The sequence below is a fragment of the Pristiophorus japonicus genome, unplaced genomic scaffold (assembly GCF_044704955.1).
Source record: "Pristiophorus japonicus isolate sPriJap1 unplaced genomic scaffold, sPriJap1.hap1 HAP1_SCAFFOLD_79, whole genome shotgun sequence".
In the NCBI taxonomy this organism is placed as follows: Eukaryota; Metazoa; Chordata; class Chondrichthyes; family Pristiophoridae; genus Pristiophorus; species Pristiophorus japonicus.
The window spans coordinates 2,181-14,296 of NW_027254707.1; the positions used below are offsets into that span (position 1 = coordinate 2,181).

A 12,116-nucleotide genomic window follows, 5' to 3' on the forward strand; every position below is an offset into this window, starting at 1 on the left:
TAGAAACGTTTAAAATTCTGACGGGGTTAGACAGGTTAGATGCAGGAAGAATTTTCCCAATGTTGGGGAAGTCCAGAACCAGGGGACACAGTCTAAGGATAAGGGATAAGCCATTTAGGACCGAGATGAGGAGGAACTTCTTCACCCAGAGAGTGGTGAACCTGTGGAATTCTCTACCACAGAAAGTTGTTGAGGCCAATTCACTAAATATATTCAAAAAGGAGTTCGATGAAGTCCTTACTACTAGGGAAATCAAGGGGTATGGTGAGAAAGCAGGAATGGGGTACTGAAGTTGCATGTTCAGCCATGAACTCATTGAATGGCGGTGCAGGCTAGAAGGGCCGAATACCCTGCTCCTGCACCTATTTTCTATGTTTCTATGGTCAAAAGCTGATGATATTCCAGTCCCGATGTACCGAGTGACTGTCAGATCTTGAGGTGATGTTTGGTTTGAGCTTCCAGTCTACAAATCCTCCCCTTTTAACACCCTGTAAAGTGAATTTCAAACAGGAAAAGTGAGTGAGAGAGAGAACCCACAAAAACACAAAGGCAGGTTGTGAAATTGAGCTTAATGAGTCTGTTCATTTGTGGGGCCGGCACCAGAAAAAAGTGACCATGAAAGCTGCCGGATTGTCGTAAAAACACATCTGGGTCACTGCTGTCCTTCAGGGAATGGAACCCACCTCCCTCGACAGGCCCACATGGGAAATTGTTGTTCCCACTGGGCCCAGAGGTACTGGGGGTGAAACCTAGCAGCTTCTCCCCGCTCTCCATCTAGCTCAAACTGATGTAACAAACAGACCCACACAGGAGGCCAGTGAGTGACTTCCACATCCAGCGCCCCCTGATACAGAGCGGCTGGGAATTGCTGGGCCTGCTGTCTAAATGTAAGTTGTTGTTTTCCTGTTGTGGTGGAGGTACTGCCCCCGGGGTTGCTGCTGCTGGGGCCAGTGGCTCTGACTGAGGGCCTGAGAGACGCACTCGCTGTTGCCCGGGAACCGAGAGCCACACTCGGTGTTGTCCGGGGACTGGGAGCCGCACTCGGTGTTGCCCGGGGACTTAGAGCCGCACTCGGTGTTGCCCGGGGACGGAGAGCCACACTCGGTGTTGCCCGGGGAAAATGAGCCACACTCGGTGTTGTCCGGGGACTGGGAGCCGCACTCGGTGTTGCCCGGGGACTGAGAGCCGCACTCGGTGTTGCCCAGGGACTGAGAGCCGCACTCGGTGTTGCCCGGGGACTGAGAGCCGCACTCGGTGTTGCCCGGGGACTGAGAGCCGCACTCGGTGTTGCCCGGGGACTGAGAGCCGCACTCGGTGTTGCCCGGGGACTGAGAGCCGCACTCGGTGTTGCCCGGGGACTGAGAGCCGCACTCGGTGTTGCCCAGGGACTGAGAGCCGCACTCAGCGTTGCCCGGGGACCGAGAGCCACACGCGTTGTTGCCCAGGGATTGAGAGCCAAACTCGGTGTTGCCCAGGGACTGAGAGCCACACTCGGTGTTGCCCGGGGACTGAGAGCCAAACTCGGTGTTGCCCGGGGACTGAGAGCCACACTCGGTGTTGCCCGGGGACTGAGAGCCACACCCGGTGTTGCCCGGGGACTGAGAGCCTCACTCGGTGTTGCCCGGGGACTGAGAGCCTCACTCGGTGTTGCCCGGGGACTGAGAGCCACACTCGGTGTTGCCCGGGGACTGAGAGCCACACTCGGTGTTGCCCGGGGACTGAGAGCCACACTCGGTGTTGCCCGGGGACTGAGAGCCACACTCGGTGTTGACCGGGGACTGAGAGCCACACTCGGTGTTGACCGGGGATTGAGAGCCACACTCGGTGTTGACCGGGGAATTAGAGCCGCACCCGGTGTTGCCCGGGGACTGAGAGCCGCACTCGGTGTTGCCCGGGGAAAATGAGCCACACTCGGTGTTGCCCGGGGACTGAGAGCCGCACTCGGTTTTGCCTGGAGACCGAGAGCCACACTCGGTGTTGCCCAGGGACTGAGAGCCACACTCGGTGTTGCCCAGGGACTGAGAGCCACACTCGGTGTTGCCCGGGAACTGAGAGTCACACTTGGTGTTGACCGGGGACTTAGAGCCGCACTCGGTGTTGCCCGGTGACTGAGAGCCACACTTGGCGTTGCCTGTGACTGAGAGCCACACTCGGTGTTGCCCGGGGACTGAGAGCCACACTCGGTGTTGCCCGGGGACTGAGAGCCACACTCGGTGTTGCCCGGTGACTGAGAGCCACACTCGGTGTTGCCCGGGGACTGAGAGCCACACTCGGTGTTGCCCGGAGACTGAGAGCCACACTTGGTGTTGCCCGGGGACTGAGAGCCACACTTGGTGTTGCCCGGGGACTGAGAGCCACACTCGGTGTTGCCCGGTGACTGAGAGCCATACTCGGTGTTGCCCGGGGACTGAGAGCCACACTCGGTGTTGCCCGGAGACTGAGAGCCACACTCGGTGTTGCACGGGGACTGAGAGCCACACTCGGTGTTGCCCGGGGACTGAGAGCCACACTCGGTGTTGCCCGGAGACTGAGAGCCACACTCGGTGTTGCCCGGGGACTGAGAGCCACACTCGGTGTTGCCCGGGGACTGAGAGCCACACTCGCTGTTGCCCGGAGACTGAGAGCCACACTCGGCGTTGCCAGGGGACTGAGAGCCACACTTGGCGCTGCCCGGGGACTGAGAGCCACACTCGGTGTTGCCCGGGGACCGAGAGCCACACTCGGTGTTGCCCGGGGACTGAGAGCCGCACTCAGTTAAAAATGAGGCAGACAAAAAGCAGGAAACTATAGACCAGTTAGCCTAACATCTGTGGTTGGGAAAATGTTGAAGAGTTCATTCTTAAAGAAGCATTAGCACGACATTTGGAAAAGCAGAATTCGGTCAGGCAGTCAGCATGGATTTATGAAGGGGAAGTTAAGTTTGACAAATTTGCTGGAAGTCTTTGAGCATGTAATGAACAGGGTGGATAAAGTGAGTGTGGTGTATATGGATTTCCGGAAGGCATTTGACAAGGTGCCACATAAAAGATTACTGCACAAGATAAAAGTTCACGGGCTGGGGGTAATATATTAGCATGGATAGAGGATTGTCTAACTAACAGACAACAAAGATTCGGGATAAATGTTAATTCTTGGGTTGGCAATCAGTAACTAGTGGGGTGCCGCAGGGATCAGTGCTGGGACCCCAACTATTTACAATCTATATTAACGACTTGGAAGAAGGGACTGACTGTAACGTAGCCAAGTTTTCTGGCGATATAAAGATGGGAGGAAAAGCAATGTGTGAGGAGGACACAAATAATCTGTAAAAGGACACAGATAGACTAAGTGAGTGGGCAAAAATTTGGCAGATGGAGTATAATGTTGGGAAGTGTGAGGTCATGCACTATGGCAGAAAAAAAATCAAAGAGCAAGTTATTATTTAAATGGAGAAAGATTACAAAGTGCTGCAGTACGGCGGGACTTGGGGGTACTTGTGTATGAAACACAAAAGGATAGTATGCAGGTACAGCAAGTGATCAGGAAGGTCAACTGAATCTTGGCCTTTAGTGCAAATGGAATGGAGTATAAAAGCAGGGAAGTCTTGCTACAGTAATACAAGTTATTGGTGAGGCCACACCTGGAGTACTGCGTGTAGTTTTGGTTTCTATATTTATGAAAGGATATACTTGCTTTGGAGGAAGTTGAGAGAAGGTTCACTCAGTTGATTCCGGAGATAAGGGGTTGACTTATGAGAAAAGGTTGAGGAGGTTGGGCCTCTACTCATTGAATTCAGAAGAATGAATGAGAGGTGATTTATCGAAACGTATAAGATAATGAGGCAGCTTGACAAGGTGGTAGCAGAGAGGATGTTTTCACTGATCGGGGAGAATAGAACTAGGGGGCATAATCTTGGAATAAGGGGCCCCCATTTAAAACTGAGGTGAGGAGGAATTTTTACTCAGAGGATTGTAATGCTGTGGATTTCGCTGCCGCAGAGAGCTGTGGAAGCTGGGACATTGAATATATTTAAGACAGAGATAGACATTGTCTTAACCGATAAGGGAATAAGGGGTTATGGGGAGCGGGCAGGGAAGAGGACCTGGGTCCATGATTGGATCAGCCATGATCATATTAAATGGTGGAACAGGCTCGGGGGGCCGTATGGCTACTCCTGCCCCTATTTCTTATGTTCTTATTTTCTTATATAGTGGGTGCCTGGTGTGGGAGTGTGGATTTGACTCTGTATCTGTCCATCTCTGGTATGTGGATGAGGGTTTTACTCTGCATGTTAGTTTCTGATACGAGAGCTGGATTTTATCCTGTACCTGTCAATTTCTGGTAATTGCCTGTGGGTTTCATTCTGTATCAAAAAGGGCCACATTACAACATAATTCTTCAAGGACAAAGATTGTTAAAAAAACAAGCCTGAAGGCTCTGAGTCTCAAAGCGAGGATCATTCGTAATAAGGTGGACGAATTAACTGCACAGATAGCTGTTAATGGATATGATGTAATTGGGATTACTGAGACATGGCTCCAGGGTAACCAAGGCTGGGAACATAACATCCAGGGGTATTCAATATTCAGGAAGGATAGCCAGAAAGGAAAAGGAGGTGGGGTAGTGTTAATGGTTAAAGAGGAGGTTAATGCAATAGTAAGGAAGGACATTGGCTGGGATGATGTTGAACCTATATGGGTCGAGCTGCGAAACACCAAAGGGCAGAAAACGTTAGTTGGGGTTGTGTACAGACCACCAAAGAGTAGTAGGGAGGTTGGGGATGGCATCAAACAGGAAATTAGGGATGTGTGCAATAAGGATAATGCAGTTATCATGGGTGACCTTAACCTAGATATTGATTGGGCTAACCAAACTTGTAGCAATACTGTGGAGGAGGATTTTCTGGAGTGTATAAGGGATGGTTTTCTAGACCAATATGTCGAGGAACCAACTGGAGAGCTGGCCATCCTAGACTGGGTCTTGTGCAACGAGAGAGGATTAATTAGCAATCTGGTCATGCGTGGCCCCTTGGGGAAGAGTGACCATAATATGGTAGAATTCTTCATTAAGCTGGAGAGTGACACTGTTAACTCAGAGACTAGGGTCCTGAACTTAAAGGAAACTTCAATGGTATGAGACGTGATTTGGCTAGGATTATCTGACGAATGATACTTAAAAGGTTGACGGTGGATAGGCAATGGCAGACATTTAAAGATCACATGGATGAATTACAACTATTGTACATCCCTGTCTGGCATAAAAATAAAACCGAAAAGGTGGCTCAACCGTGGCTAACAAGGAAAATTAGGGACAGTGTTCAATCCAAGGAAGAGGCATATAAATTGGCCAGAAAACACAGCAAACCTGAGGACTGGGAGAAATTTAGAATTCAGCAGAGGAGGACTATGGGTCTAATTAGGAGGTGGAAAATAGACTATGAGAGTAAGCTTGCAGGGAACATTAAAAACTGACTGCAAAAGCTTCAAGAGGTATGTGAAGAGAAAAAGATTAACGAAGACAAACGTGGTCCCTTGCAGTCAGAATCATGTGAATTCATAATAGGGAACAAGGAAATGGCAGACCAATTGAACAAATACTTTGGTTCTGTCTTCACTAAGGAAGACACGAATAACCTCCCGAGGATCTAGCGGGAAGGAGGAACTGAGGGAAATCCTTATTAGTCAGGAAATGTTTGCAGGGAAACTGATGGGACTGAAGGCCGATAAATCCCCAGGGTCTGATAGTCTGAGTAGTTAAAGAAGTGGCCCTAGAAATAGTAGATGCATTAGTGGTCATTTTCCAGAATTCCATGGACGATGGATCAGTATCTATAGATTGGAGGGTAGCAAATGTAACCCCACTTTTTAAACAAAAGGAGGGGGAGAGAAAACAGGGAATTATAGACCGGTTAGCCTGACATCGGTGGTGGGGAAAATGCTGAAATCAATTATTAAAGATGTAATAGCAGATCATTTGGAAAGCAGTGACAGGATTGGTCCATGTCAGCTTGGATTTATGAAAGGGAAATCATGCTTGACAAATCTTCTAGAGTTTTTTGAGGATGTAACTAGTAGAGTGGATAAGGGAGAATCAGTGGATGTGATGTATTTGGAATTTCAAAAAACTTTTGACAAGGTCCCACACAAGAGATTAGCGTGCAAAATTAAAGCACATGGTATTGGGGGTAATGTATTGACGTGGATAGAGAACCGGTTGGCAGACAGGAAGCAAAGAGTAGGAATAAACAGGTCTTTTTCAGAATGGCAGGCAGTGACTAGTGCGGTGCCGCAAGGTTCAGTGCTGGGATCCCATATATTTACAATATATATTAATGATTTAGATGATGGAATAGAAGGTAATATCACCAAGTTTGCAGATGATACTTAGCTGGGTGGCAGTGTGAGCTGTGAGTAGGATGCTCAGAGGCTGCAAGGTGACTTGGACAGGTTAGGTGAATGGGCAAATGCATGGCAGATGCAGTATAATGTGGATAAATTGAGGTTATCCACTTTGGTGGCAAAAACAGGAAGGCAGATTATTATCTGAATGGTGACGGATTAGTAAAATGGGAGGTGCAAAGAGATCTGTGTGTCATGGTACATCAGTCACTGAAGGTAGGCATGCAGTAAAGAAAACAACTGGCATTCTGGCCTTCATAGCAAGAGGATTTGAGTATAGGAGTAGAGAAGTCTTACTACAGTTGTACAGGGCCTTGGTGAGACCACACCTTGAGTACTGTGTGCAGGTTTGATGCCTTAATCTGAGCAAGGACATTCTTGCTATTGAGGGAGTGCAGCGAAAGTTCACCAGACTGATTCCCGGGATGGCAGGTCTGACATATGACGAAAGACTGGATCGGCTAGGCTAACACTCACTGGAATTTAGAAGAATGAGAGGGGATCTCATAGAAACATATAAAACTATGACAGGACTGGACAGGTTAGATGCAGGAGAATGTTCTCGATGTTGGGGAAGTCCAGAATCAGGGGTCACAGTCTCAGGATAAGGGGTAAGCCATATCGGACTGAAATGAGGAGAAACTTTTTCACCCAGAGAGTGGTAAACCTGTGCAATTCTCTACCACAGAAAGTTGTGGAGCCCAGTTCGTTGGATATATTCAAGAGGGAGTTAGATGATGTCTTTACGGCTAAGGGGATCAGGGGGTATGGAAAGAAAGCGGGAGTGGGGTACTGAAGCTGCATGATCAGCCATGATCATATTGAATGGCAGTGCAGGCTCGAAGGGCTGAATGGCCTGCTCCTGCACCTATTTTCTATGTTTCTATATTTCTTTCCATTCCTGGTGTGTGAGTGTGTGTTCTGTGCTGTATCTGTCCATCTCTGTTATGTGAATGTGAGCTCTACTCCATACCCGGCATTCTCCAGTATGTTGGTATTGTTTTACTGTGTGCCACCAATTCCTGATAGAGTATTGGTTTTACTTTCCAACTGTCAATTTGTGTTATGGAGGTGAGTTTTATGCTGAATCTGTCGGTCCTGGTAATTGAATCTGAGTTTTACTCTGTATCGAGCTGCCTCTGGTATGTGAGTGTGGGCCTTTCTCTGTATCTCTCCATTTCTGTTATAGGAGCCTGGGTTTTATTCTGTACCCGTCAAGCTCTGATATGTGATTGTGGGCCTTACTCTATAACTGCCTGTTTCTGTTTAATTATGAGTGGACTTTCCTTTGTACCTGTCAGTTTCTGGAATGAAAGAGAGTTCTTTACCCTGTACCTGTCAATTACTGGTTCCTGAGTATGGGCATGTCACTGTATGTCAATTTATGTTATGGGAATATGGATTTTAACATGTGAGCCTCTGATATGTGAGTGTGGGTTTTATACTGTATCTCTCAGTCTCTGATATGCAAGTGTGTGTATTTTTCTGTAACTGTCAGGTTTTGGTGTGTGTTGAGGTTTAATCTGTGCCTCTCAGTTTCTGCGATGGTAGTCTGGGTTTAATCTGTATTTGCCAGTCTCTGGTATGTGAACGTGATAATCAATTTAACTTTTTAAACCTGTATTTCTCTGATATGTTAGTGAAGATTTTGCCTTCCACGTGTCATTTTTCAGATGTGTGTGTGTGGGTTTTACTCTGCCCCGATCAGTTTCTGCGATGTAAGTAACAATTTTACTTACTGTCTTTCAGTTTTCCGACATGTGCACATGGGATTTACACTTTACCTGTCACTCACTGGTATGTAAGTGGCGATTTTATTCTGTTACTGTCACTTTCATATATGTGGGTGTGTGTTGTATACTGTATCTGTCAGTCTGTGGTACGGGAATGTAGGTTTTATTCTGCACCTGTCATCTTCTGGTATGTTCGGCGGGTTAAATACTGAATCCGTCAGATTCTGAAACATGAATATGGCTTTTGCTCTGTACCCGTCAGCTTCTGATATGCGAGTGTGGTTTATACTTTCTGTTTGACATTTTTTCTGATAGATGATTGTGTTTTATTCTCTACCTGCCAGTTTCTGGCAAGTGAGTGTGTGTGTTTAATGTACCTGTCAGTGGGATCTGTTTCAATGGTGAAACAGCATCTGATTCTACTGCTCCATGTGGCTGTAAGATTCACAATGTAACTCTGTCACTTCGGATCACTGTGGGACTGACAGCTTCTGCTGTCTGTGACAATAGGATTGAGGCCAGTTCTGTGTGTCTGCGCTCTGTGAGTGATAATCTACTTACTGTGTGTGAGAAGGAGCTGCCTGCACTGTTCCTTGTATTCTGGGTGGAGGAAAGATCTAATTTGTTCTGGCTGGTTGAATAATTTTGCTGTGAGAATAATAATATGAGAACATTATTAGTTCTAAGATATGGATTCGGGGGACAATACGATGTATCTGAGGGAGTGACAATGTAGCTCGCGATCATCAGCAACACGGTTTTGGGGAACTCAGTTCACCGAAATATAACGCGTCTTTAAAATATCTTCTCCCACTCTCCTCTCCTGGTACCTGCAATAGATGCACTTTGTGAAATTCCCCACATCCTCACTGTCAGACTGTGTTTCCACTGCTCACTGTCCAAGAACAGACACGGTGAGATTGGAACTGAATCAGGAACACTCACGACTGATTTGGGGAAAGAAAACAGCAATGATTTGAAAGAGCGAGGTGGTTTACTTTCTCTGTTACCTTACACTGTCCACACACAGCCCGAGAATGGCCTCCCCCTTCCCCCACTCACACCATGTCCCGGAACGAGTTCCTGCTCCACTCTGCCTCTTACACACAGCCCCCGAGGGAACTAAACCAGGAACGTTCACTCCTGGTGTGGAGAGAGAAAGCAGCAGATTGTAAATAGCGGATTCTGCCCATTCTGTCTCCCTTACCCTGGACACACACTGTCCACACACAGCCCGAGAATGGCCTCTACCTTCCCCCACTCACACCACGCACTGAGACTGGTTCTTGGTCCACTCTGCCCCTTACACACAGCCCCCGACTCCCCCTGAACTCCCCCCGGACTCAATGCTGATCTCTGAGCCTTACCCTGGGGTCGTGGTGTCTCCAATCCCGGCTGTTTTAAACCATCTTCTTCCGCTCACTGAGTGAATGGTGATCCCAGGCAGGGCTGGGGCAGGGGAGGGTGCATGTGCTATTCTGCTCACTGGGAATGACACAGGGGGTGGGGCTGAACCGCGCATGCGCAGCTCTCTGTATTAATTCAATCTGTAAAAATCAATTTACTTTTATCAGAATCTGAGCAAAGGAACTCAGCTGTTACTTTACCAAGATGGCCGCGCATGCGCTTTGCTGCTGACTGAACCAAGATGGCGGAGGACTGACCCTACCTTCCTGTACAAAGATGGCCGCCGTTACCCTGGGCCTGTTACCGGGAGAAAGCCTCGAGGCTGCAGCCGCCGATATTCCGGTTGTTACTCCGGGCTTCCGGCGGGCACCGGTTGTTTATGAAGCCTCCCCGGCTCCCCGCTGGTCCTTTACTCCCCTCCGCCCCGCGGAGAATGGACTGTTTTGCGCAACAGATGTTCACCATGTCCTTTCCGCCATTACACGCACCGCGCATGCTCCAAACACAGCTCGGCCTCGCACCTGCGCACTGGGCCCCTGTAGTCTGGGCTCGGCACATCCTCCGTCGCGGGGAATGCTGGGTAAATAGGAATGGAACGTCATGACTGGGACATGATTTCCTAGGCCCCCATTGGGCACTGAACATGTTCATTCTGGCCCTCAGTCATTGTTCCTGCTGCTCTGTATAACCCTGTCCCTGAGCTGGACAGTAATGTTCTGTCTCAGGATTGTTTCAAACACCCTGTGTCCAATATTGGATTTCTCCATAAAAATAGACTCATTAATGTTCCCGTCCCTTCCATTCTGGGCCTTTTCTTACTCTAGATTATTTCACTTCTCACGTAATTCATCTTTTGCCACATCAAATCCCAAACTTGTTTCATTTGAGTATACGGCTTGTGGGTGTCATGGACTGAATCGGCGTGTCTCACTTTACACTCATTTGACGTTCCTTTCAACCAACCCTTGAAAGAACTAAAGGCTTAAGACTGTAAATCTGTTATTTTCTGTATTGTTTAACGATTGTTGGATGCGGTTAATAGATCTCCACACAAACTGCATGTGATCAACATTGAAATGTTCTAATCTTTGTAATTGTCTTTGCTAATTTTGATGGGTTAGTTGATTATAATTACTTGTTACTAACATACCTTGCAGTAATGTTTGCATCAACATAATTGTTTAACTACTTCCTTTATAAGCTCTTTATCTTCCCCACTGACCTTTGTTACCTCTTGTGGGGGAATCCAGAACTAGGTCGCATAGTCTGAGAATAAGAGGTCGCCCATTTAAAAACGAAATGAGGAGGAATTTCTTCTCTCAGAGAGTCGTGAATCTTTGAAATTCTCTGCCCCAGAGTGCAATGGAGGCTGGATATTGAATATATCTCATTTTGAGGGACCGCATATGAGGGATATTTAAGTTGCAGATGTACTAATTTTTGTAAGATAGGGGAGTCAAGGGTTATGGGGAGAGGGCAGGGAAGTGGAATTGAAGCCAAGATCATATAAGCCATGAACTTATTGAATTTTCTTATGTTCTTAGCCTTGGTTAGGGAATGTGTTTAGATGTAGGTTTAGCGGTTAGTGGGTGTGGTTTATGGTTATTTTTTAGGACTGGGATTAGTGATTGGGATAGTCAGTAGGATATTCGGCTTAGGATATAGTGAGTAACTTAGAAAGCACTTTTGGCACTGGACGTGCCTTTTTCCATTTCATGTTTTTAACCTCACACAGACAAGTCACTAAACAGCCTCACAATGTGTTCACTCAAGGTATCTTCTTTCCTGTGCAAGCCTCATTTCCTCTGTTCTTTCACATCTCTACATTTCTCACGGAAAATTAATTAGTGACATTAGATTTGGGGATGTTGGACAAGAACAGATGGATATAGTTGTTGTGCTGGTTACATCTAATCATCCATCTGCCTGAAAAGGGCTTCTGACAATCTGTCACCAGACCCCACTGGTCACCATCTGATTCCACCATGATATCTTCATTCATTACCCACCTTTCACCCTAACTAGAGCTGGTTTCACCTGCATGGCCATTCCCCATACTGATGCTCTCTAATTACCGAGCAGAGCATAAACACCGGCATGCACTGGATAATGCGAATGGTCCGTTTCTGTGCCGTATATCCTATGTAATGTTGTAGTCTCAGTGTAAGTGCTCCCTGGATTTGATGTCTCAGTGTTATTGGTCCCTGGATTTGTTGTCACGGTATTAGTAATCCCTCAATTTGGTGTCACGATGTAATTCATCCTGGATTTGATGTCTCATTGTAACTGGTCCCTCAGTGTAAGAAGTCCCTGGATTTGATGCATCAGTGTAAGTCGTCCCTGGATTTGGAGTCACAATGTGTGTAGTCCCTGCATTTGGAGTCACAGTGTAAGTCGTCGCTGGATTTGGAGTCACAATGTATGTAGTCCCTGGATTTGGAGTCACAATGTATGTGGTCCCTGGATTTGGAGTCACAATGTATGTAGTCCCTGGATTTGGAGTCACAATGTATGTAGTCCCTGGATTTGGAGTCAGAGTGTATATAGTCCCTGGATTTGGAGTCACAGTGTATATAGTCCCTGGATTTGGAGTCACAGT

The 12,116-nt window shown here is 47.4% G+C and overlaps 1 long non-coding RNA gene across 1 annotated transcript; it reads right to left on the minus strand.

The window, feature by feature from the left end:
- Nucleotides 1-378: 378 nt before the first annotated feature.
- Nucleotides 379-10,000, minus strand: LOC139256883 (uncharacterized). The gene is made up of 3 exons (XR_011592211.1): nucleotides 9,478-10,000; nucleotides 8,672-8,758; nucleotides 379-488 (listed from the first exon to the last, which is right to left on the minus strand). It is a non-coding gene; the product is annotated as an uncharacterized lncRNA (long non-coding RNA).
- Nucleotides 10,001-12,116: the final 2,116 nt, after the last annotated feature.